Consider the following 23,542-nt stretch of genomic DNA (forward strand, 5'->3'; position numbering starts at 1 on the left):
CTTGGGGTTGCAGCAAGTTTTCCAGAAATGATCTTAGAATCTGTTTTAAGATGCCCTCTATGTGTCCCATCCATTGGGACAAGATCTTACTCATCTTCTCATATTGTCTGATGAACATTCAAAGTCACAACTGTGTTTGAAACATAGCTTATGGAACTGTTAAAAACCACTAGGCATGCAATGCACCTTTCCCTTAGGAAAATGTCACTTTTCTGAGGGAGTCTCTGAGGAAATATTCTTCCAAGCAGTAGAGGAAGAGTGGGTAAAAATACCAGGAAATCCACCAGAAGCTCAAAGTCTGTGCAGTGGTGTCTGTGGGCTGTGTATTCTGTGTGAGAAAATCTATCATAAGAATGAGTTATCCGGTTCCTTTTTAATCCGTCTGTGGTTGCAGTGATGGTCAACTTGATTAGATTAAGTCATGCCACAGCTAGAGGAGCACAGCCTTGGCTGTGTGTCTATGTCGGTGTTCCCAGAAGCCATCAGATCACAAGGTCCCGGCAATGAGTGATGGAGTCCCTGATGGCTTAAGAGTGTGATAGTTTTATTGGGAGGTGTTGAAAAGAGAGAAGCAGGGCCAATTTGGAGGAGATATAGCATTGGAGTGGTGTCTTTCTTGTGTACTCTTTCTTACCCTGGTCCCATCCCTACTTTCTCTGTGGCCATCATGTTGTCCCATCCTACCTTCCAATTTCCTCCACAATGGTGGCCTGACATCATTGGCACCATGAGCATATCCTCTTTAGAGATATTCTTCTAGGTGTTTGGTCACACCGACTTTAAAATAACTAATGCAAGTGTTTGTCAAAGTAAAGGATTATGTTAGGTGTTGCGGGATAGTAAAGTCATTTGTGAACAGATCTTAATGACACTTACTCTCAGGAGTTGTGTTCAAATGACCCATTAGATCACTGGAACTGCACATAGTACTTTTTTCTCTCCATTCATGCCTGGGATAACATGTAATGCTTTTTCTGTCTTAACTAAGCTTTTGTATACTGTGGCCCTTACCCTTCCTGTCTACAGTGTTTGTACATACCAGGGAGTTCTTCCATTCCTCACAACTTAGCCCATAGAACTGACTTCCCTAGAGCTTTGCCACCTCAGCAAGTTATGCATACCCTTACCATACTAAAACTGTCAATATCATGTCCCTTGTGCTATTGAACTATTATTAAGTATACTGAGGGTTAACTGATCACAAGAATTACAATATCATGTTAGTTTATCTGACCACCAACATGGCTCCTGAGTGGCTAACTGACAGAAAGAGGGGTTGGGACATTCAGGTGGGATAAAATAAAAAGACAACATGAGATTTCATCAACCTAGTGACAAAGATATGAAGCAGTTTATATTATTTACGTCTCCACAAACCCTCCATGTTTGTAATGATTATCTTTTCTTGACGACGTTTTATAAAGGATCTATTTAATTGCCATTGCTTGACATTAATTATAGTGGTAAAATGATCTATTGACTACTTATGTACAACTTAACCAAACTTCCAGTCTGTTGCTGATTACACGGGTCACATTTGGTTGCTTATCCTGTAAGAAGTTTGAATATGTTATCTCACTTAAAATAGATGATAGTGCTATCAGAACACTCATTTTATGCCTAATACAATTGCAGGCTCTAGAGATCTGGCTCAGTGATTAAGAGCACTGGCCATGCCTGCAAAGGACCCAGGGTCACTTCCCAGCACCCACATGGTGGTTCACAACCACCTGTAGCTCCAGGTCCAAGGCATCTGACTCCCTTTTCTGGCTTCTATGAGAAATAGGTGCACAAGTGCTTCCATACATGAATGCAAGCACTCACATACATATAAAATAAAAATAAATAATTAAAACAAATTTGAAGCCCAGAATGTTGCCTACACACTTAAGGCTACCAAGTATTGAATCCAGGATTTAATCCAATGCTAAATTTTTGAAAAGATGTCCCCTCTGATCCTTCAATTTCCCACATACAGCTCCAGAACTTCGAGAAATAAAGAGTTGTAAACCAGCACACAGATAATGCATTAATTCTCGCACAAATTAAATAGATAACAAAGGGATTTCTGAGAAATGTGTTTCCTTAGCAGACAGTAACCCAATGCAAAGCATGAATTTACAAAGGCAGCTAAGAAGCTCATGCAGTACTGTGAGCACGCAGCCTTTGCTCTTGTGGAAAACGGCTGTCCACAGGTACTCTGTCTACCTCCCCTGTTGATCACACCCACACTTGCTACAGCTCTTGTTTGTGTTAAGCAGTGTGGAAAATCATCCGAAAGATGAGCAAAGAAAATGTTGCATTGCCCAGTGATGCAGCTACCTGCGTTGTGAAATAGAGGATATGGAAGCTTCCGGTACACATTCCTGAACATGGTGAGCCCTGAATAGGCTTTGATTAAGTCAAGCATACTACCGATGTGCTATATTTAGAAAGCATGGATAATTGATAATGAGATGAAAAAGTCCCACAAGATAGAAACGTAACGCAAAACTATATATGTGTGTGGTAGTTATATAAGTATGAAGGAATACTTAGAATTTAACATTTTATTCACTGAATGTGCTCTTCAATCTTGTGGCAGAACCAGTAGACATCTGGAAACCCATAGAAAAATGAGGAAAATGAGCTCTCACCGTAGCAATCAGATAGGAAAGTGTAGAAGGAAGGGGCTTCTTTTACATGAAACGAATTGCATGACCAGCTGTTAACCCCAAGAGGTGGCTTGCTGCAGAGTAACAGACTACTTAAAAAGCTCATCATATGTGTAAATATAGGAAAACAGCGACTGTGCCACGTGGAAATGATTGCCTTCCTGCATCAGTATTTGTCAGCTACTGGCAATGAGGCACTCATCCCCACTGACGTCATGGGCAGATATAAGGGGCAGCAGAAGTGGGACAAGATAATGGCTTTTCTTGGAAGTCATCCTAAACCGTTTAAATTCAAAAATTCATAATGTGTCCTGTTCCCTTGTCTATATTTACTGTCCTAAGTCACTGACTTAATAGGATGCTTTTTGTGGTGATAGAAAGTCTTCTTCTATCTAGCTGATGTTTACAGTATCATTCAGTAGTAAAAGGATTCTGCTTCAAAGAGCTGCATTCCTTCACTCAGGAGGTAGCATGATGCTTGAGGCAGTGAAAAAATCATACTAGGAAACTTCTCTAAGATCATAAAATAACTAGAAAGGAAGTCAAGGAACACAGTCCCAGTGGAGTTCTCCATATAATCCTTTTATAGAAAGTAAAGTTCACCTTTAGTTATTATACCAGGATTTTATGTCAGAGTGTATGGAATTAGATTGTATGATATACAACTACATTGGCAATTGTATCTTATCTAGAAAATTATCTTTTCAAGATAGCCATTTCCGAAACACTTGAGAATCCAGTAAATGAAGGAGTATCCTCTGCCATGCATTTGGCCATGGTATTAATAGTGTTACTGGAGGTGATAATTGTTCAGACTGCTGGGAAGAAAGAGTTCTTGGATGTAGAAGGACCTCTGGAGATTTACAGCAGATGAAAGGAGGCAGTGAATGCCCACTGCTTAAAAGCCTTTCAGATGGAGTTCAAGCAGTTGACACTAGCCACATTACCCCAGATTGTAGCAGCAACTTCAAGAAAACGTAGTTTTGCAAAAGAGTTCCTGGCAGGTGGCAGGTATAATCACGTGGGGTAGGTAGCCATCTTTGTATAGCAGCACTCCCTACAAATGAGTGGAAATCAGCACACTCATTGGCAGGATAGCAACTTTTTTGTTACATATTTTCTATTATGTGATGAACTCAACCAAGTACTGAAGTGATTAACAAGAAAGAAATGTTAACTGAGTAAAATAGAGACTGCATAGCAACAAACAAATAATGGAAATTTATTTTCACAGTAGCATGCAAACCTGGAATGGTTAACAAGGTGCCTCTTATTCGTTGTTTAGCAATATATATAACAGGGTGTCATATATACAAGTTTGAATGCCAAAGCTCTCCCTACATTCAATTCAAACTTCTGCCCAACTCATGAAGTACACTTGGTGATATAAAGTTTAAAGATGTTGTTATGAATGGCAACAGGCAGAGTTTGGTGTAGTTTGCTCAATTCACCATCCAATCCACTATTATTATTATTATTATTATTATTATTATTATTATTATTCTACAGTAAAATAGGGCAAATGCGTTTTGGTTTTTTGTAGATTACTGAGTAAGGTAAATAGTCCTTGGAGTCTGTTTCCTCCAGTGTCAACGCTCTCTCAGCATGCCACCAGACCCCCAAGTGTGCCCAGTTTCCTCACAGCACAGGGTGCGTGCACTTATTCTGAGACTGTTCATTAAGGTAAATGGAAAGCCCTGCTCTGTAGTGCAAGCTGCCAGAAAACTCCATAAAACGTGACTCTCCTGTCAGTTGCCTGCAGAGTATAAAAGATGACCAAACTCTTTCTGAAATGACTTTACTGGATCGTACTAAGAGAATTGCAGATTCCCCTCCCGTTAACAGTGGGAGTGTACCTCTCCCCATGCCATCAAACTACTCCCTTCTGGCCTCTGTCTAAGCAAAGCATGAATTTCAGTTTATCCTAAGTTGACTCTACAACTGAGGATCCATGGCTCTGGTTACAGGAGATGGAGGTTTACCCAATTAGCCCAATGCTCAAACAGCATACATACCTCACCCTGCTAATACTTTCCTTCCATTATGCTGCAAATAGTTTCTTAAATCACCGGCTTTATCCAAATCAAGGGCTGTCTGCCAACCAGTTTTATGTTCTGAGACATAGCTGTGAGCATATCTGTACCAATACCATCGCAGGTTCTACAGGCCAAGAATCCCTCCTGCCAAGCTCACAGGTCAGTGGGCATTCCTGTTCACTGGTTGCTTTCTAACTCTGTTAGTAAGGCAATTCATGAAAGAAGACACTGGGGGATTCATTTCAATCACCAAGGATGCAGGATGCATGCTTAGAGCTTGTCTAACTCTGTGAGTGCACAGAGATGCAAATGAACATATTTGTAATATCACTTTAATGTTCCCCAAAGGGCTCAATATCAATTGAGTAATCAATGCCTCTCTCATTCTGTCACAAACCTGAAGTCATCAACTGAGCCTTCCAAAACAACTGAAGAGACTTTTGGTAGGTAAAAGCACAGTGGGAGAGGGGAATCTGCCCAGTAATTACATATAATCATCTTGTTCCAATTTTTGTTACTATAAACCTGTTACTATGATATCGTCTAAAATTGTGTACAGAGCACAATTGCAACATAAATTAATATGTTCTATGGACTGATGACAAATCGTGACAATTTTCATAAAAAGAGGAGATTTTGTTTTGTTTTTAGAAATAGGCTTCATGGAGTGGGCTTATCTCATACTTAATGTGTAATGTAGGATGGTCTTGAACTCCTGATGCTGCTGCCTTTACAATTTGTATACTGAGACTATACGCACGTGACACTATATCCATTTGGTACTGATGACTAAATCCAGGACCTTGTGCATGCTAGGCAAGCATTCTGACAACTGAACTACACCCCCAGGCCAAGACTGGAGATACTTTTTGTAAGAATTTTTTTAGAGCAACTATTTTTTGCTTTTTTGAAATTTAATCTTTGAGTCCCTCTGGCTCACTAGTATATATATCTCCTCTTTGTCTGTCTGTCTCTGTCTGTCTGTCTATCTCTCTCTCTTACACGTGCACGTGCGTGTGCGTGTGCGTGTGCGTGTGTGTGTGTGTGTGTGTGTGTGTGTGTGTGTGTGTTCAAAGTGAGAAAAATTATTCTTACTTCATAATAAGAGTACTGGAGACTCAGAGTAGCAAAAATCAGGCAGATTTAATTTTGGTTCTACAGAAGCCGGCATCAGTTTGGACAAATGACAAGAATGGTTTGTATGTCTATTTGTTATAAAACAGCGGGGGGGGGGGGGGGGGGTATCCCTAATCACATTTCTATGTACTTTTTAGTTTTTGTTGGTAAGTTCTTTTAGGGAGGTAAAGTCTTCCCTGGGGGCTCGCTCACTCTACACACACACACACACACACACACACACACACACACACACACACGGAAATGTATTTTTAAATTATGACAGTATGTGTTGATTGATGCTGACTTAGGTAGAGTCTTACTCTTTAACTCACTGTGGCTTTGAACTTATGATCCTATTGCCTCAGCCTCCCAAGTGTTAGCATTACAAGGGACTATAAATTTGGCTTATTTATATATTTTTACGACTTACTTTCTTATTCTTATGATTAAATTTCTGATTCTTCGTGCCAGGGAGCCTCAGTCAACTGACGTCGCCTTGCCTTTGCTCCCTCCCCAATCCCCCAAATCCAACAGGGAAAAAAAATGCCATGCAGAACAAAAATTGATCTTGCTGCAGATTTTGCTCTGAGCTGCAACCAGCCAAAGAATTACAAGATTGTACCACTGTCTGACTTCCTGGGAAAAGTCTTATAAGGCAAGAATTACTTTGCACACTGACCTGTAAGCATATGACCCAACTCAATGAAAATTACAGACTGCCTTATGCTGGCTGTGTTTACAAAAGATGTCATTATGATGTTTAAAGTGCACTGGGCTATGACTATTTCCCTTGAGAGAATTGTTTTCCATTTTTTTTAGTCACAAAATGAAACAGTCTTGTGTTATTCATTTAAAGATACATTCAGACAACTTCAACATGCGAAAAATTACTTCTAAAAAGTCATGATACTGAGCTTAGGTGACAAAGGTAAGAAGAGTATTGAAACGAGGGCTTGCTTTAGCTTTGTGACAGCTTTTAATATATGCTGGGTGCAATCTACCAATCACAGCAACCAAACTGGGTGGCCACCTACCCAGAAATTCCCTTAGATGTGTGTGTGTGTGTGTGTGTGTGTGTGTGTGTGAGAGAGAGAGAGAGAGAGAGAGAGAGAGAGAGAGAGAGAGAGAGAGAGAGAGAGAGAGAGAGAGAGAGAGGCTATTGGTGACAACAACCACGTTGTTCTTTGTGCTCATCTTACAGAGTCCTTTATGCTTACACATGAAGGAATTTAGATTAGGTTTTGTTGTTGTTGTTTAATTTCTGTGAAGGATATGGCTAGAATGTGAGGATTGTATTACATCTGTGGATCCTGTTTGGTAATATAGCCATTTTCATAATAATATCAGTTCTGTTAATCCGTTAGCATGGGAGGTTTCTGTAATTTTCCTCTTCAGAGTTCTGAGATGTTTATTGTAGATGTCTTTCACCTCCTTCATTAGGTTTATTCCTAGGTTGGTTTGTTTTTTAGTTGTTTTGGGGCTTTCGTGAATGAGATTTTTTTATTGCTTTCCTATTGATTTTGTCCTTACTTTTCTGAAAATGTTTAATACTTCCAAGAATTTTCTGGTGGGATCTTTAGGCTGTCTTACATACAGAATTATATTGTTGGCAAATAAACATAATTTGACTTATTCCTTTTATGTATGTCTCTGTTATTTCTTTTCTTGTTCAGTTTTTCTAGAGAAGCCTACCAGTACTGTACTGAATAAGAATAAAAACGTGGGCATTCTTGTTCCTGATTTTAGTGGCCTCCTCTGAGTTTTCCACACTTAATACAATGTTAGGTAATGATTAATCACAAAAAAACACTTTATTTCTTTAAGACAAATTCTTCCCATTTTTTTATACTTTCACTTGTTCAGAATTTTTTTTTATTTAATAAATTTTCTTATTCATTTTACATACCAACCACCAATCCCTTTCTCATGCCTCCACCTGCCGACCTAGTCCTTGTTCCCTCCTCCAAAAGGGTAAGGCCTCCCATGGAGAGTCAGAAAAACCTGGTATATTCAGTTGAGTCAAGACCAAGACCCTCTCCCTTGCATCAAGGTTGAGCAAGGCATCTCACCATAGCTAATGGGCTTCAGAAAGCCAGATCATGCACCAGGGATAGATCCTGATCCTACTACCAGGGGCCCCTCAAACAGACCAAGCTACACAACTGTCTCCCATATGCAGAGGGCCTAGGCTGGTTCCATGCAGGTTCCACAGCTGTTGGTCTAGAGTAGTTGTTTCTGAGCTTTCATTGTAAAGGAATGCTTAACTTTGTCAAGGGCTTTTTTGCTTCTATTGCAATGGTTATGTGATTTCTGCCTTTGAGTCTATTGTTGTAATTTGTTACATTTACTATTTTGCATATATTAAACTATGTTTGTGTCCATGTAATGAAACCAACTTGATAGTCATGAATAGTATTTTTGATGTGTAGTTGAATTACCTTGAGAATCTTTGTGTCTACATTCATCAAAGATAATGGCCTATAATTTTAACACTTTTGTTGTTGTTATGTATTTATTCTGGATATTAGGGTAATACTTTCTTTATGAAATTTGAGCTTGATAACATTCCTCCCATTTCTATTTTAGGAACAATTTAAAGAGCATTAGTATTAGTTCTTTTGTAAGATCTCATGGAAATCAGCAATGAATCCATATGGGGTTCAACTTTTTTTAGCTGGGAAACTGTCACTGTGTTGTGGAATATTATTTTAAGATGTGTTACAATAGTTTATGTTGTGGAACATTTGTTTTAATGATGCAAAGATGTGTTTCATTCTTTTATGTTGCATTTGTTTAACTGTGTGAAGCTGTGTTACTTTGTCTGTCTAAAACACCTGATGGTCTCATAAAGAACTGAACAGCCAATTATGAGGCAGGAGAAAGGATAGGTGGGGCTGGCGAGTAGAGAATAAATAGAAAGAGGGTCTAGGACAGAGAAGGAGGAGAACACTGAGGGACAGCCACTCAGCCACACAGCCAAACATGGAGTAATGAAAGGTATACAGAAATAGAGAAAGGTAAAAGGCCAGAGGCAAAAGGTAGGTGGACAATATAAGTGAAGAAAAGCTGGCGAACAGCAGCTGAGCTAAGGCTGGACATTCATAAAGACGAATAAGACTCTGTGTGTGGTTTATTTGGGAGCTGGGTGACAGGCCCCCAAAGAGTAAAGAACAAAGAGTAAGACTAAAATCAACCAACAACATCACTGCTTTGATTTTTCTACTTGTCATTAGATCTGATTAAGTTCTTTATATGCTCTTGAATTAATTTTGGTAAATCACATGAATCTAGTAATGTATTTGTGTCTTTTTTCTGATTTATCGGAATACAGGTTTCTAAAGTGTGTCCTAATGATCCTCTGAATTTCATTAGTGTCTGTTGTGATGTCTCCTTTTCCATCTCTAATTTATTATTTTGGATCTATTCTTCTTTTGGTTACACTGGTTGATGACTTAATTATGTTTATTATTGTCTGTGTTAGGAACTCTGAGCTTCATTGATTCTATGTATTGTTCTTTTTGTTTACATGTCATTAATTACTACACTGGTTGTTAATTATTTCTTTCCATCTACTGACTTGGGTTTGGCTTGTTCTCATTTTTCTAAGATCATGAAATGCATCCTAATTTGTTTGCAATTTCACATCCAGTGACCTACTTTGTTGATCCAGGCTTTAACTCCTAAATTTTCTACCATCTTTCAAAACAGTGCTACCAGCCATGGGTCAAGCTATCAACACTTGAGAAAATATGTTAAAACCAACCAGTTCACAAATAAGTACAAAGTTCCCCAGTTATGGGTCACTATGTCATCATACATGCAATCTCTTGTTTTAGTTTTTTAATTATTGAATAAATTAAACTAATATTTACAAAGTACTAGTTAGGTGTCATGCACTACTCTAGACAGAGCCACAACCCAGAACAAGAGAGAGTCCTTGCTTTTAAAAAGCTCACATGCTTCTTAGCAGTGGAAAACAACAAACGCCCAAAAAGTAAATGTACAAGATAGCACACAATGACCGTAAGATGATGCAAAGGGGGAAGTGACTGAGCCCAGCTGCAGGGCGAAAAGAGATACACTTATACAGAGGGTGGTCAGAAAGATGCCTTTGTTGTAAGGTGGTATTTGAGCAGAGAACTAAATAAAGTCAAGGGTCAAATCATGCAAATATCTTAGAGATGCAGAGGGAACAGAAAAGTACATTTGTCTTGAGACTGAATATGTGCGTCATCACCAAGGAACAGGAAGACTGATGTAGCAGACTTGAGGAAGAAGGTCATGCTAAGAATGGGCAGACTAAGACTCATTGATGGAGGTCTCGGATGGTTATGACCAGGACAGAGTGCTTGTCAGAACAGTTCTCAGGACATAAACTATGCACAGCCGCCACCTTTAATATTGGAATGTGTCAACCCTGTCACGAGCAGAAATAAGCTGTACAGTGAGATTTAATTAAAAACACTTAATAGCTTTAGGTTCTAGTGAGTATAATACAGAGACAAAGCATCTGCAAAGCCCAGTTTCCCTAGTTTGTTCCTGGAAAGCAAGAGTGAAGAGAAAATGAAAATAATTAGAGCATATTATTTAAAAAGTAATTAGAAATAATACTAAAAGGAAATGAAATAATTGTTTCAAAGTTATTTAAAACTCCAAACTCACAATCATTTAATTGTTTTCTTACATCTCAAAGTCAGCAGCATAAGCAGCAGAGCCAGGTTCTGTAGATAAGGCAGGAATGTGAGTAGAGAATCAAAGGATTCTAGAAACAGCAAATTGGCATCTAAATACAGCTTTTTAATTTTTTACTTTTTTAACTGAAATCTGAAAAGTGAACTTAGGATATGTTTATGAAGTTCTGTGTCTTCATTATTTAGATAAAAGAAACAAACTAACTGTCATATCTAACGCTGCAAAGCGATCCAGTGACCATTCAGAGGAAAAAGGTGCCTGTCCCCCTACATGGAATATTCACGAATGTATCCAAGCTTCTATAATGGTGACCTGCAAATATGATGTCTAAATACTACATTTGACTGAAACAGAAATTAAAATTTTCCTCTCTCCTTCCTCATTGCAAGTCTACCTGAGTCACAACAAAAGATCACTGCTTTGCTGAGGTCTTTGGTGAGGATCTGTTCCTTTCAGGGATGGGCTTTCTCATCTTCCTCACCACCCATTTAGATCTCTCCTAATAAATTTAGATTAATGTTCCATTTTTGCTGTCATTATAAACATCATGCCACAAAATATGTATAGAAAGCCACTAAAATACAGCTCTTAAAAATGCTCCCCATTTTATAACTGCCCGTCCTAGAAAATGACTGGAGGGTCTCTAGTGGGCTCAGTCTTCATTGCTAACACTGTTGATGGAGGCACTCATTTCTACCCATCCTCCCAACAGCTAACTCTACTTTCGCTTCCTAAACTGAAGGTTTCTGTGACCTCACCCTACAAAAGGACCTATTATGTAGATCTAATGCTGACTTGTTTTGTTTTGGATGTGTCTTCTTTAGGAAATGACAAGCCACTGGAGAGCAAACAATTCTGTGTGATAATTTTAGGACCATGTCAAGGTCATGGCTTGAGTGTTCTAGCAAACATGGCCAACCTTTTGACATTGGGACACAATACTGTCCTATACTAAGTTCATTCTTGAAAACCATGCAACTGAGATACAAAAACAATGCAAAATAAAATAAAATCTCACAACATTTTAAGTAAGTTTAGGATTTTGTATGTGCCACGTTCATACCTCTTCTAGGGCCAATGTGGTCAACAAACCAAACATACCAGTACAACCTCCAAAGCAAAAACTAGATTATGAAAAAAAAACATAAGAATGAGAAGGTGATAGTAAATTCTAAGGCCAGGAAAACATTTACTGCTTGTAATTCCTTTTAAAGAAAGTGAACCAAGTATTATAAATAACAGAAATAAACACATATATTTGTCACAATCTTTTGGATGTCTCTATAGATGAATCTTGATTCTCCAAAATCTACAGCCCATAAATCCATCTTGCTTTTTTAGGGTTACTCAGGAGGAATCTACTGCAACTTAAAATTTGAATAAAATATCTTGGTGATAATTTTTCATTAAATATTAACATAAATCCAAACTAAGTGAAATTATTTGGTGGAACATGTTAAATACTATATTATTGTCTACCTATCTGAACTGTATCCTAATTATAATCTATTCAATGAATTTGAGATTGTAAAATATGTCATCAGATAATGAAGAAGAAGGAACTAATAGAAAGAAAAGAATATGTTTTCTCTTGCTCAATGTGTAAAAACAATTTCGTAAGCATACTCTAGTTAACACAATCATAGAAATTTCAGGTTTGGGTATGGCTTTTAAAGATAAAATGAACTTCCCTAAAAATATTCTGCTTTTCTAACATCCTTTAAAAAATATTGAGATGAAATTTAAGACACTGTCATCACTGGAGTCCTTATGAACTTTATGGAAGTCCTCATTAGCAAAGCCACAGCCCTCTCAAGATGTATTTCCATGTACTTTAAAGCACATGTTAGACACAAGATTATACTCCAGAATGAGGACAGCCTGGCAAAGGACCTTGTTTTCTTTTCTAAATTATATGCTGTGTTTACTGCCTTCCCAGCATCACATTCTAGTCTAAAGAGGTAAAGAATTCTTACAATGCTATTCAAAACCAAATTTGCTTTGATCTCTTCACATACTAATGATTTAATTGTTTAGAAAACAAGCCATCCCTGTTTTACCTCACAGGGGCTAGAAAAAGTATGACGATTTTGTTAAACATACTTACTACGTTAGAGAAAAAGATTGTGAAGGATGCTAAGAGCAACATCCGGCCGCAGTCCTTCTTTTAGTTTGTTGAATGTTATGATTAGTATGGATTTAAGAACTTTAATTTTTTAAGCTACATTTATCTACTTATATTAGTGCAGGGAGACATTGAAAATACTGTGTTTCTGCTATTCAATTACAATAAATTTAAAATTTAAATAGAGTTAAATAATTGCCCTTTTAAAATTTTCACTCTTCAAATGATCCTCATTTGTATTTAAAACTGTTGTCTTTTAAAAAGCACTTTCTCTTTCCCCATATATCAGAGCCTATGTTTACATTGTATTTATATTTTCTGCGGAAACAAGCTGAGAAACAGTAACTCTTCCCTCTTACTTCATTGTTGAAGGATATTCATTTATTCAATAATATCCTCCTAAGATAAGTAAAATCTATAACAACAATCCAAAACCTAAAAATGTCTTTTAGAAATATTTGCATATGTACATGCATCTTTAATTTAATAAACAAATAAACCACAATTTCATAATGTTTGTACACTCCACTGAGATTTTCTTAACACCCTCCATATTTTGAGAAAGAAAATTGTACATGGTAAATATAAAAAAAAGAGCTTCTTAAGTTTTGTAGATATGAATTAACGCAAACTATGGAGAAGCTGGTGTGCTCCACTGCTTTATGTTCTTATAACTTCTTAATCAAACAGAAGCTGGTGATGGGTATGGCTCATAACCAGACATGACATCTCCCTCCATTGCTTTCCTTATTAGACTTTTCTTTGACTTCGAAAATGGTTGTGGAAGCAAGGAACTTGGCAATGAGTGAAGAGACCTTCTTTCCTGCCAGTAGCAGCCACTGTTGCCTAATGATCATTCAGGACAGTGACTCCTAAAATGTCATCAGGAAATTCACACCAGTTTCACTTGAGACTTGTTAGAAGTATGGATAGCTGCCACTGTGGTAGAACTCAGCAAATCTGTACTTTAATAAGTCTCCGAGTAATTGAGAAGTCCCTTAAAGTCAGAGAACCACTAATTTATATAACAATTCCCATTAGACTCAAGTGTTAAGTTACTTAAGACAAAGACTTTGCAGAAAGTTCATGCTGTCCTTGAAGCACAGTTTTTTTAAAAAAAAAAAAAAATGAGGGAATTTGCCTTTGGATATATTGCAAGTTGGGAAATGCATCCCTGAATGAGTGTAAGTATGTTTAATTTTTGATGAGATGGAACATGAGAGTTGAGGACTTGAAAAACTAGAGAGCTGCACTGCATTGAGTAGCATGCCACCAAGTGATGTCAACAAAGAATTAACCTCATTTAGAAATAGAGTCTTCGCAGATGTCATAGTTACAATGAGGTCATGTTGGGTTGGAAAGGACCATAAACGCAGCGTATGACTTGCTAATCAAAATCCACAGAGAGATACCTGGGGTCAGGACCATGTGAAATGGGGGTACAGATTAGATGTAGGTTGCCACAAGCTAAGGAATACCGGGGACTGTTGTCACTAACAACTTTTGTCAGAAAAGCATGCGCAAGTTCTGTCCCAAAGGGATTGTCCTGCTAACACCTCAATATTGAGACTTCCTGAACTGTGATGAAATACATTTCTAATATTTTAAAACAATTAGTTTTGGCTTCGTTGCTTTGGAAGCCCTGAAAAGAATAGACTTCTTCATGGACATTATAGTTTGTGAGTACCCTGGTTTTCTCTTGGTCTTACAAAGACCTTCTTCTGTATATGCACTAAAAAGAAGTTTGCCTCCCTTATCATGAGCTCTACTTTGTTCGTTGGCCACATCCACCTTCTAGCTGTTGTTTGTTTTGTTTTTCCATCTTTATCAGTTATAATTCATAAAACTTATAACGTCAAGGTATAAAAATTGATGTTTATATTTGTATTACAAAATTATTTTCATAATCAAGCTAATTGACACGTCCATCACTTCACATGTATACTGTGTGTATAAGCGTGTATGTGTGTGTTTTGAGAACAGCTGAAAATCAATTCTTTTCACAAATTTTAAGTATGAATATATAATGACTGTTCAGTACAATATAATTAGTCTCCAGTCTGTAATCATCTTAGATCTGAAAGTTTCTTTCCTTTGACCAACATCTCCATATTTTTTAAAGATATTTGAAAAGTTCAGCTTCAGCTGGCAAAGTCAAATTCTTATTTATTATTGTTAAGGGGGAAACTCTGCTAGAAGAATATTAAGTACAAAACACATTTTATTATAGACAAATAAAGCATGTGTGTATTTTTAGTTAGAAATTATGCTTATTATCTCCATCCATCTGTCTTTCAATAAAATTTCAGATTGAAGAGGATTATGCCTTTTAAGCTGCTTTATACACATTTGTTCAAATACACAGCGAGCCTTTTAATTAGACCATTTGACCATTTTATATGCAAATAACTAATACCATTAAGTGTATCTGGGTCTCCTTCTGTTGTTGCCATGATGTGTCAGAGATGTGCTGACCCTCTTCAAACAGGGTTAATGAGAGAGCACGCACGTGGGTGTGTGAGCCTGGGGTAGCTGCCAGCTGTAGATCTAAGATAAAGACATGAGATTTTCCTGGCAGAGCTTTTTGTGTCCTAAACAAAACACATGCAATTATGAACAGTATATTTAGGGAGCCCGCCTTAAGGAAATGAATTCACAGTCTCTGTTCTTTATAGTAACAGCTCCTGAGTTCCTTTGTTGCCTTTCTCCACCAAGTGACTTAGCAAAGTATCTGTGGTTTTAATGTGTAAGTAGGAATTTTAAACTAGGAATAGGCTGGGTGTCTAACAAGACAACTTTCTTTTTATTATATTTATGTATGTATATCTTTGTGTGTATGTGAGTGGGAGTTTGTTCTCTGTTTTCACCATCTGAGTCCTGGGGAATTGAACTCAGAATGTCAGGCTTGGAGGCAAGCATGTTTACCAGCTGAGCCACTTTGCCAGCTCAGATAATAAAATAACTTCCTAAAAATAAAATAACTTCCTAAAATAACTTAAATGACTTAAAATATTGACTTTTGCTATATGTACATTTGTGCTAACTCTATAACACTTAACACAAACTAATATGCAAATAAAAATGTTTTATAATGATCATGTGCCAAATATTAGGTATGATGGAGAAAGAAGAAATTCACAGTCCTGTATTTAAGGAATAGAAGTCTAAAGGAAAAATGTGCTTTCAAGAACCAACCCAACTATAAAAACAGACCTTGGAGCATGGGAGCATGGGTAAACTAAGAACGGGCACTGTGTGGGTTCCTGGGTTTAGACCATAAATCACCACCAACTCAATGGTTTGAAACAACAGAAATTAATTCACTCTTAGTCCAGAAGCTACAAGTTGAATGCCTAGTCCCCAGGAAGGTCATGCAACCTAAAGGCTGTAAGGACGGACACTCCCTGCCTCTTCTGAATTCTGATGTTTCTGGACATTTCTTGGCCAGTGGCAAAGAAGAACCTTCAGTCTCTCACTCCATCTTCATGAAATCTCTCTGCCTCTCTCTGTCTTTTTCTTTTCTGTTTCTTAATAGCGAATGTGCCATTGGATTCAGTGCCCATCTTTATCCAGGATTTCTTCATGAGAGTTCTTAATTCAATATTATATTACTTGTAATGATCTATTTTTTTCCAAATAGAGTATATTCAGGGGTTCAAGATGGAGACGTTACTGGTGAGCAAGATTCAGTTCCCCGAGTTCTGAAGAGAAGGTGTTGTGTCTGTTATGGAGCACATTTGAGGAGAGAAAGGAGACAAGGTGTTAGTTAACTTTATGGATCACTGCTCGATGCCAAGCAGAGCAAACTATGACCCTGGGATTAGTAATGGACTAACTTATGAAAATGTTATGTGGGCAGGTGCACACAGTAGTCTAGATATCAAGAGAAGATCTGGGTGGAAGAATGAGTAAGTTTACCAAAGACGATGTATAAGGACCAAAAGACAAAAACAGGCTCTAGAAACTGGTGATTTCTGCCGAACTGTCTGAAGAAGACCTTAAGTGACAATTTTAGGAAAAAACAACCAACCAAACAAGCAAACAAACAAAAAGGGAGGAAGTATCAGAGAAGGATGGCATACAAATTAAGAGAGAAATAATCTTTAAGAAATCAAATCAAGCCAATGTGCCATAGAGCCATAGAATATTAAAAAAGAGAGGAAGGAAGGAAGGAAGGAAGGAAGGAAGGAAGGAAGGAAGGAAGGAAGGAAGGAAGGAAGGAAGGAAGGAAGGAAGGGGGAGGGAGGGAGGGAGGGAGGGAGGGAGGGAGGGAGGGGGAGGGAGGGAGGGAGGGAGGAAGGAAGGAAGGAAGGAAGGAAGGAAGGAAGGAAGGAAGGGAGGAAGGAAGGAAGGAAGGAAGGAAGGAAGGAATGAATTCAGATCAAAACCAAATGCAGCTTCAGGTGAAGTAGAGCCAGGAGGTGGTGGTGCATACCTTTCCCAGCACTTGGGAAGCAGAGTCAGGTGGATCTCTGTGAGTTGGAGACCAACTTGGTCTACAAAGAAACCATGTCTCATAAAAAACAAAACAAAACAAAAGAACAAAAACAAAAAAGGTGGGGGGATATTTTATTTTTATTTTTATTTTTTTTTTTGTGACATTTGTGTAGCTTGATCTACTTGTGGGACTCCTAGTGGTGGGCTTAGTACCTGTCCCTAATGCTTTAGCTGGCTTTCAAGAACCTAGTCCTCGCCGGGCGTGGTGGCACACGCCTTTAATCCCAGCACTTGGGAGGCAGAGGCAGGCGGATCTCTGTGAGTTCGAGGCCAGCCTGGACTACCAAGTGAGCTCCAGGAAAGGCGCAAAGCTACGCAGAGAAACCCTGTCTCGAAACACCAAAAAAAAAAAAAAAAAAAAAAGAACCTAGTCCTCATACTGAGTTGCCTTGCCCAGCCTTGATACAAAGGGAGGAGCTTAGTCCTGACCCAACTTCATAGCCATGCTTTGTTGGCACCCATGGGAGGCCTGCCCCTTTCTGAACAAAAACAGAAAAGGAATGGATGGAGAGTGAAGGGGAAGGTGGGGAGGAGGGAATTGGTGGAGAGGGGGGAGGGGAAACTGCAGTTGGAATGTAAAATAAATGAATAAATTTAATTATTACTACTACTAAAAAGAAATCAGATCAAAACCAAATGCAGGTTGAGTAGTATAAAGAATGGATTTTAGCTGTTTGATCTTTGACAAAAGCAATTTCAGAAGTTAGAAATTCAATTGTGAATGCATGAACATGACAAAAAAAAAAAAATCTAACAGACTTTTCAATGATGTCCCCTACCGGATGGTGAAAATACAAGTTGAGGCAGTGTCCATGTAAATCGTTCAAGTTGTAACTTCTGGCTTTTATGATGGATTGAGAGGCCTGAGACACTCAGGAAAATGTCTCTTTGGATTTGTGGTCTTTTCCTGAGCTATTAGTGTGTGATATGTGGTGATGCCTCCTTGAAGCCTCAGCAGCCATGAGCCACAGCTCCCAGCCAGGCACAGGACCAAGATGGAAGGCCATAGTGATTCTGCTGAATACTTGGGAGAGGACATTACCTGCATTTCCATTTAACAATATTGTCAACCCACACTGGGTAGATTCACCCCACTGTAGCCCCCACTTTGTGTCAAAGAGCTTTGTACAGTCTCCCTTCATAGTGCCCAACATATGTGTTTCAGAGATACATATAGTACTTAAACAGTTGTATGCAACCTCCAACCTTTGAGCCACAGAGACTTACTTACATGCTTCAAGATCTTTAGAGTTTCTGTGTTGGGTGGAGTCTTACATTCTTGACATCTCTGCTCATCACAGATATCTTGTCACATCCCCAGTGTGAGAACGTAATTTCCCAACTCTGATCCCCTTCCTGACCTTTGACTTAATGCTTCCCAGCCATCCCATTGACTCCACTAGAATGCAGTAGTCAAGAATATATAGCATGAGACACAGAGAGATGGCGCAGAGATTATAAGTACTGGCTGCTATTCCACAAGATCCGGGGTAGTTCGGAACCATCTGTAACTCCAGTTCAAAGAAAACTGACACATCTTCTTCTGACCTTTGTGGGTACTGCACACATGTGGGATACATGCACACATGCAAGCAAACACTCATACACATGAATAAAAGTGAATAAATCTGTTTTGAAACATATGTAAATATATGGAGTAGATGTGATACTGTCTTGTGTGAGATGCATTAACCATACAAGGATACTTTATGTTTACATGCAAACAAGCTATAAAATTATATTGTACTTCTAAGTCATTATTGGTTCTCATATTTACAGTACTGTAAGCTGGTTTTCTTATCATATGAAATACTCCAATGGCTATTATTTTATCTTTCAAACATTTGTCCAAGGGCCAGAGGTATGCAGTTGATAAACCACAAATTTGGTTTTCCAGCTCCATGTGAAGAATGGCTGAACACTTTTGTGTCTTATTCACGTTTTTGTCATTTGTAATTCCTCCTGAACATTCTTGAGTTAGTAACAATGGTGACCACGTATAGGTTTATTCATATCAACTGTTTTATTTTAATTGAGGAGAGGTATGTTTAAGCATGATTTTAATCAATCACAGTTATTAGTAAGTTTTGAGTAGTTTTGTTAGCTTTATGGGGTGACATCACCCCATAAATGAAGTGCCTTCATTTTTACAGACTAAACCATTTTGCATTATTCACCTTGACAAGTTAAGTTTTAAAAAAAAATCAGGCAAAATTAAAGATCTAATTTAAGGTCAATATTTTTTAAGCTATATATTTAAATTTAAATATTAATGACTTGGATAGGATTCTTAGGGGGTTTATATGTTATTATTTTTGAAATATTTGATGGCAGACTTGAAAGGCAGGACTTTAAAGTATATAAGTTTATACAAATTTAAGTTGTAGAGTGTACAAAATCTGACTGTCTGTGTCGTATTTAAAAGTGAGATGTATTAGACTCTATAACCTAAGATTACTACCAACAGGTCAATAGCTAAACATAGCCTTTATGTTGGCATAAAAACCATACAATATTACAATTTTTTTTTCTTTAGTCTGCCTAACTGCTATTTTGACATCATGTTAAATTGGGAAATGAGTTTAATCTATTTGTCTATTCTTTCAGTATTTCTATTCACAAATTACATATATGTGACTAATTAGAATTTCAAAAGCCCTTCACCCGAGAGCGATAAGGGCTCCTCTATGAAACCTTTATTCCGGCCCTGCTTATTCTGTCCCCATCCGTTTCTCCGTCTCACATTTAAAGATGTAATTAAGTGTTATTTCCTGCATGCTGCAATTAGACAACTCCCTTCACATGAATGTAGCTCTCTGCAGAGAATATGCTTTGAAATTTCATAAAAAACAATAACTATTGTCTCTTTAAAAATAGGAATTTTCCATGTACAATGGGTTGGAAAATGAGGCACCGTCAGTGTGAGGCTGAGACTGTGTTGATCACATTAGATGGGGGTGATTTTATAAAAACAAGGCCAGGGAAAATGAAACCTGGGGTTTCATAGTTTATTGTCAGCCTAACATTTTACAATGGCGATAATTAATGTATTATAACTTCAAAGCCCAGTCAGTCCATGTGCATGTGTGTGCACATTTGTGGATATGATTTGTTAAGGTGCTCAGACAATGACAAATTGAATGGCTATTTAGATTTCCACTGGACTTTGCTTCTAAGTAGTATGTTTTTATAAAGAAAAAGATAGTCAGGGTTTAGAGGAAGTTAATTTTTGCTGTTGTGTTAGTCTACTTCCTGATACTAGTACAAAAATCTAACCAGGATGACTTTAAAAAGAAAACAGGATTGCTTAGCTTGAAGTTCTACATTTCCAAAGGCAGAAGCTGGACTCCAGTGAGTACTTCATAGTGGGTGGTTCACAGTGGAAAGACCTTGGTTGGGGAAAGAGAGATCATATCTCCAGATGCAAAGCAAGAGAAGTGCTCAGGGATCAAACACGTTCCCCGACATTTGCTTTATCCAGGAAGAGAAGCAAGGGTCTCTACTTCAATCCCTTTCAAAGGTGATACCCCCAAAACCTGAGCAATTCACAGTTTAACTCTACCTAAGGTCCACACTTCCAGCAGTACCATGCAAATGACCAGTCTCCAGCACACAAACCCTTGAGGAACACGACATCACAGGCATGCCAGGTCCGTGCTTCTACCCAGAGTTCATCTTGCCCTTCTCCCACTGCATGCTGCTGATTCCATTTTTGTCTCCGAATCCCTTTCCTTTCTCTCTTTTGTCCTGTGTTTTTCTTTCTCTGATTTAAAGTTTCCCATGCATTATAAATTCTTATGCAACATTAATTCTTATAAAAATAAATTTCCAATTCAATGGTGTTAATTACTGTACTTTTCACTGTATCCAGTATCTAATAAATGATTTCAGGGAGAAAGAGTGTATTTTGGCCCACAGTTCGAGGTGTGAGAACAGCGTTGACTCTTAACTGTGGTGACAGGACCATGAGGCTCCTTGCTCACATCTAGGCAGACCAGGAAGCAGAAATGAGACAGGAATTGTGGTCAGTCTATAATATACAAGTCCAGTTCCCGAGAAATCCACTTTCTCCAGCTCAGCCCCTACTTCTGAAATTTCCACAGCCTCTCCAACCAGTATGACTAGCTAGGGACCAAATGTTCAAACACAGGACCTTATGGGGAACATTTTATATCCAAACCATAAGATCAATCATTTATTATTTGATAATTAATTAATCAAGATATCCCTGTCAATTAATCATGTAGATCTAAACAAATCCACACTACTATATTGATCTCATCTTTCCAACCACAAATGTTGACCCTTAACACCAACTTCAATAGAGAGAGTTCATGTAAAATGTGCATCCAGCTTGGAATGGCATGGGAGGATCCTGTGTTATTTACTTTTCCTTGTTGCTGTGATAGAATTCCCGAGAAAAGCAATTCAATTAGGACTAGAGAGATGGCTCAGTAGTTAAGAGCACTGGCTACTCTTGCAGAGGACCTTGGTTCTGTTCCTAGCACCCACATGGTGTCTCAATCATCTGTAACTCTAGTTCCAGGGGACCCAATGTCCTCTTCTGACCTCCATGAGCACTGGACCTATGTATGGCACATGTACATACATGTAGGCAAAACACTCAAGCACATAAAATAAAAATAAATCTTATTTTAAAGAAACTTAAGAAAGGAAGGATTTATTTTGGCTCTCAGTTCTTTCAAGGGTACAGCCCACCATGGTAGGTAAGTCATAGCCTCAGGAATATGAAGTGGCTGATCATACTATATCTATAGTCAAGAAGCAGAGAGAAACGATTGCTGTGACTCTTCTAGCTTTCTTTATATACAGCCTAGAACCTTAGCCAGGAATAGTGTCATCTCCATCCTCTTCAGCTGAACCTTCCTGGGAAACCCTCTCAGATAGAGTGAGGTATGCTTCATGATCATGCTCAACCCAGCTAACAAGATTAACCCCCCATCTTAGCTCTGTGTGCAAGAATCCGTAAATATGAAAGCTCAGCACAACACTTACTCTGTATTCTTAAACTATGCAAGGAGTGAAGGACCTTCCAAGAGAATAGAACCGAGCAGAGTTTGCCGTTAAAGTTTCAAATGTGTATGTATGGTTATATTGTTCATGGAAGAACTCTTGCTTTTCTTAATGCTATAATGGTCTGACTAATTGAATCACGATGCAATGTTTTTACTACTTAAAGAGTACAAGAAGGAAATAATTCCTTTCTACAGGCATCCAGCTTCCCAGGGCCTTGGCTGCTGTACCTGTGTGCTGGAAAACATTCCTCCTCTCACTCTGATCCAAACTGCGTCTGTCCTCTGTGGTTCATTTCCGGTGAGTGCCCCTCTCATTTTACTGGCACGATGCCATCTTTCAACTCTGTCAAGATCTTAAACTTCTCTTTCCATCTTTGCTCTCCAGAGTGTCAACAGATTGTGTAAGCACTTCCATTTTTTCAGCTAACATCACCCATCTGTCTTGTTTTGGTTTGTATTGTAAGGAAACATCTGATTGGTGGTGTGCATGTTTCTTCAGATTCTCACCTAAGTGATCTCCAATTTCTGACCCTTTGGTAAGATCTAGTGACCATCCTCATGTCGTCCTCAACAATCATTCTAACCTTATTCAATCACAGCCTTTTCCAAACACGACTTCCTCCATACATAACTTCACTCCATCCTTCTTTACATCTTAACTTCCATGAGCAAATAGATTTCCATTTTCTTAAAGACTGGATTTTGTATCCAACCTTTCCTTAAATAATATCCACAGCTGTGTTTTATACACTCTGATATGAGTTAGAAGTTTAGTTTGGTGTGAGCCACTGGGAGAGGACGGATTCTGAAGTGTACCTTCCTGAACACCAGCCCTGCCTCGTGCCTCCCTGTGTGTTTACATTTCTCCTCCCTGTTTTCCCCTGCATGTCTGTGTTAACCTCCATAAAGAATGGAGCCTATTCAGGTTTTAGATAGCTACCTGCAGTCTCAGCATTTGAATAACTTTTTGTCAAGTCTGACCTCCAGTAAATAGCTCTCCTGGGCTTCATAAATGTCCTTAAAGTGACAGGGCCAATCAGAAATGTTAACATTTTCTTCACACAGGATGGAAAACTGTCAGGTTCCTTCTTCCTCCGTTATATACAGATCTGCCTTCTGTGAGAGCACAGTGCTATTACCTTTCTATTTCTGCACACTCAAAGGGAAATCTCAGAGCCCTGGGCTTGGGCAATGCCTGTAAGCATAAGCATGGAACCCCCAGCCTCAGCACTGTGGCTACAGGGCAAGCTGAAGCCAAGCCTGTGCCTTTAGTGTAGTGTCCATGGCACAAGTTGGGGGCACGGAACTACCTCAGGTTACTGTATTCTGTTGGCAACAACAGGCGGGCTGCAGGAAACCCAGAACATTCTAGTGACAACCCAA

The 23,542-nt window shown here is 38.4% G+C and overlaps 1 protein-coding gene across 5 annotated transcripts in view; it reads left to right on the top strand.

Annotated features, from left to right (window-relative positions):
* The window catches only part of Dtna (dystrobrevin alpha), a 370,573-nt gene that overhangs the window by 63,353 nt on the left and 283,678 nt on the right, over window positions 1–23,542 (top strand). For 2 of the 5 annotated variants that reach the window (XM_076554814.1, XM_076554803.1), the window contains exon 2: window positions 22,355–22,457. The exons of the other annotated variants lie outside the window; for them this stretch is intronic. The gene's annotated coding sequence lies outside the window, so the exon portion shown is untranslated. The remainder of the gene's footprint in view (window positions 1–22,354; window positions 22,458–23,542) is intronic. 5 annotated transcript variants of the gene reach the window in all.

Source organism: Peromyscus maniculatus, chromosome 19, assembly GCF_049852395.1.
Source record: "Peromyscus maniculatus bairdii isolate BWxNUB_F1_BW_parent chromosome 19, HU_Pman_BW_mat_3.1, whole genome shotgun sequence".
Classification (NCBI taxonomy): Eukaryota; Metazoa; Chordata; class Mammalia; order Rodentia; family Cricetidae; genus Peromyscus; species Peromyscus maniculatus.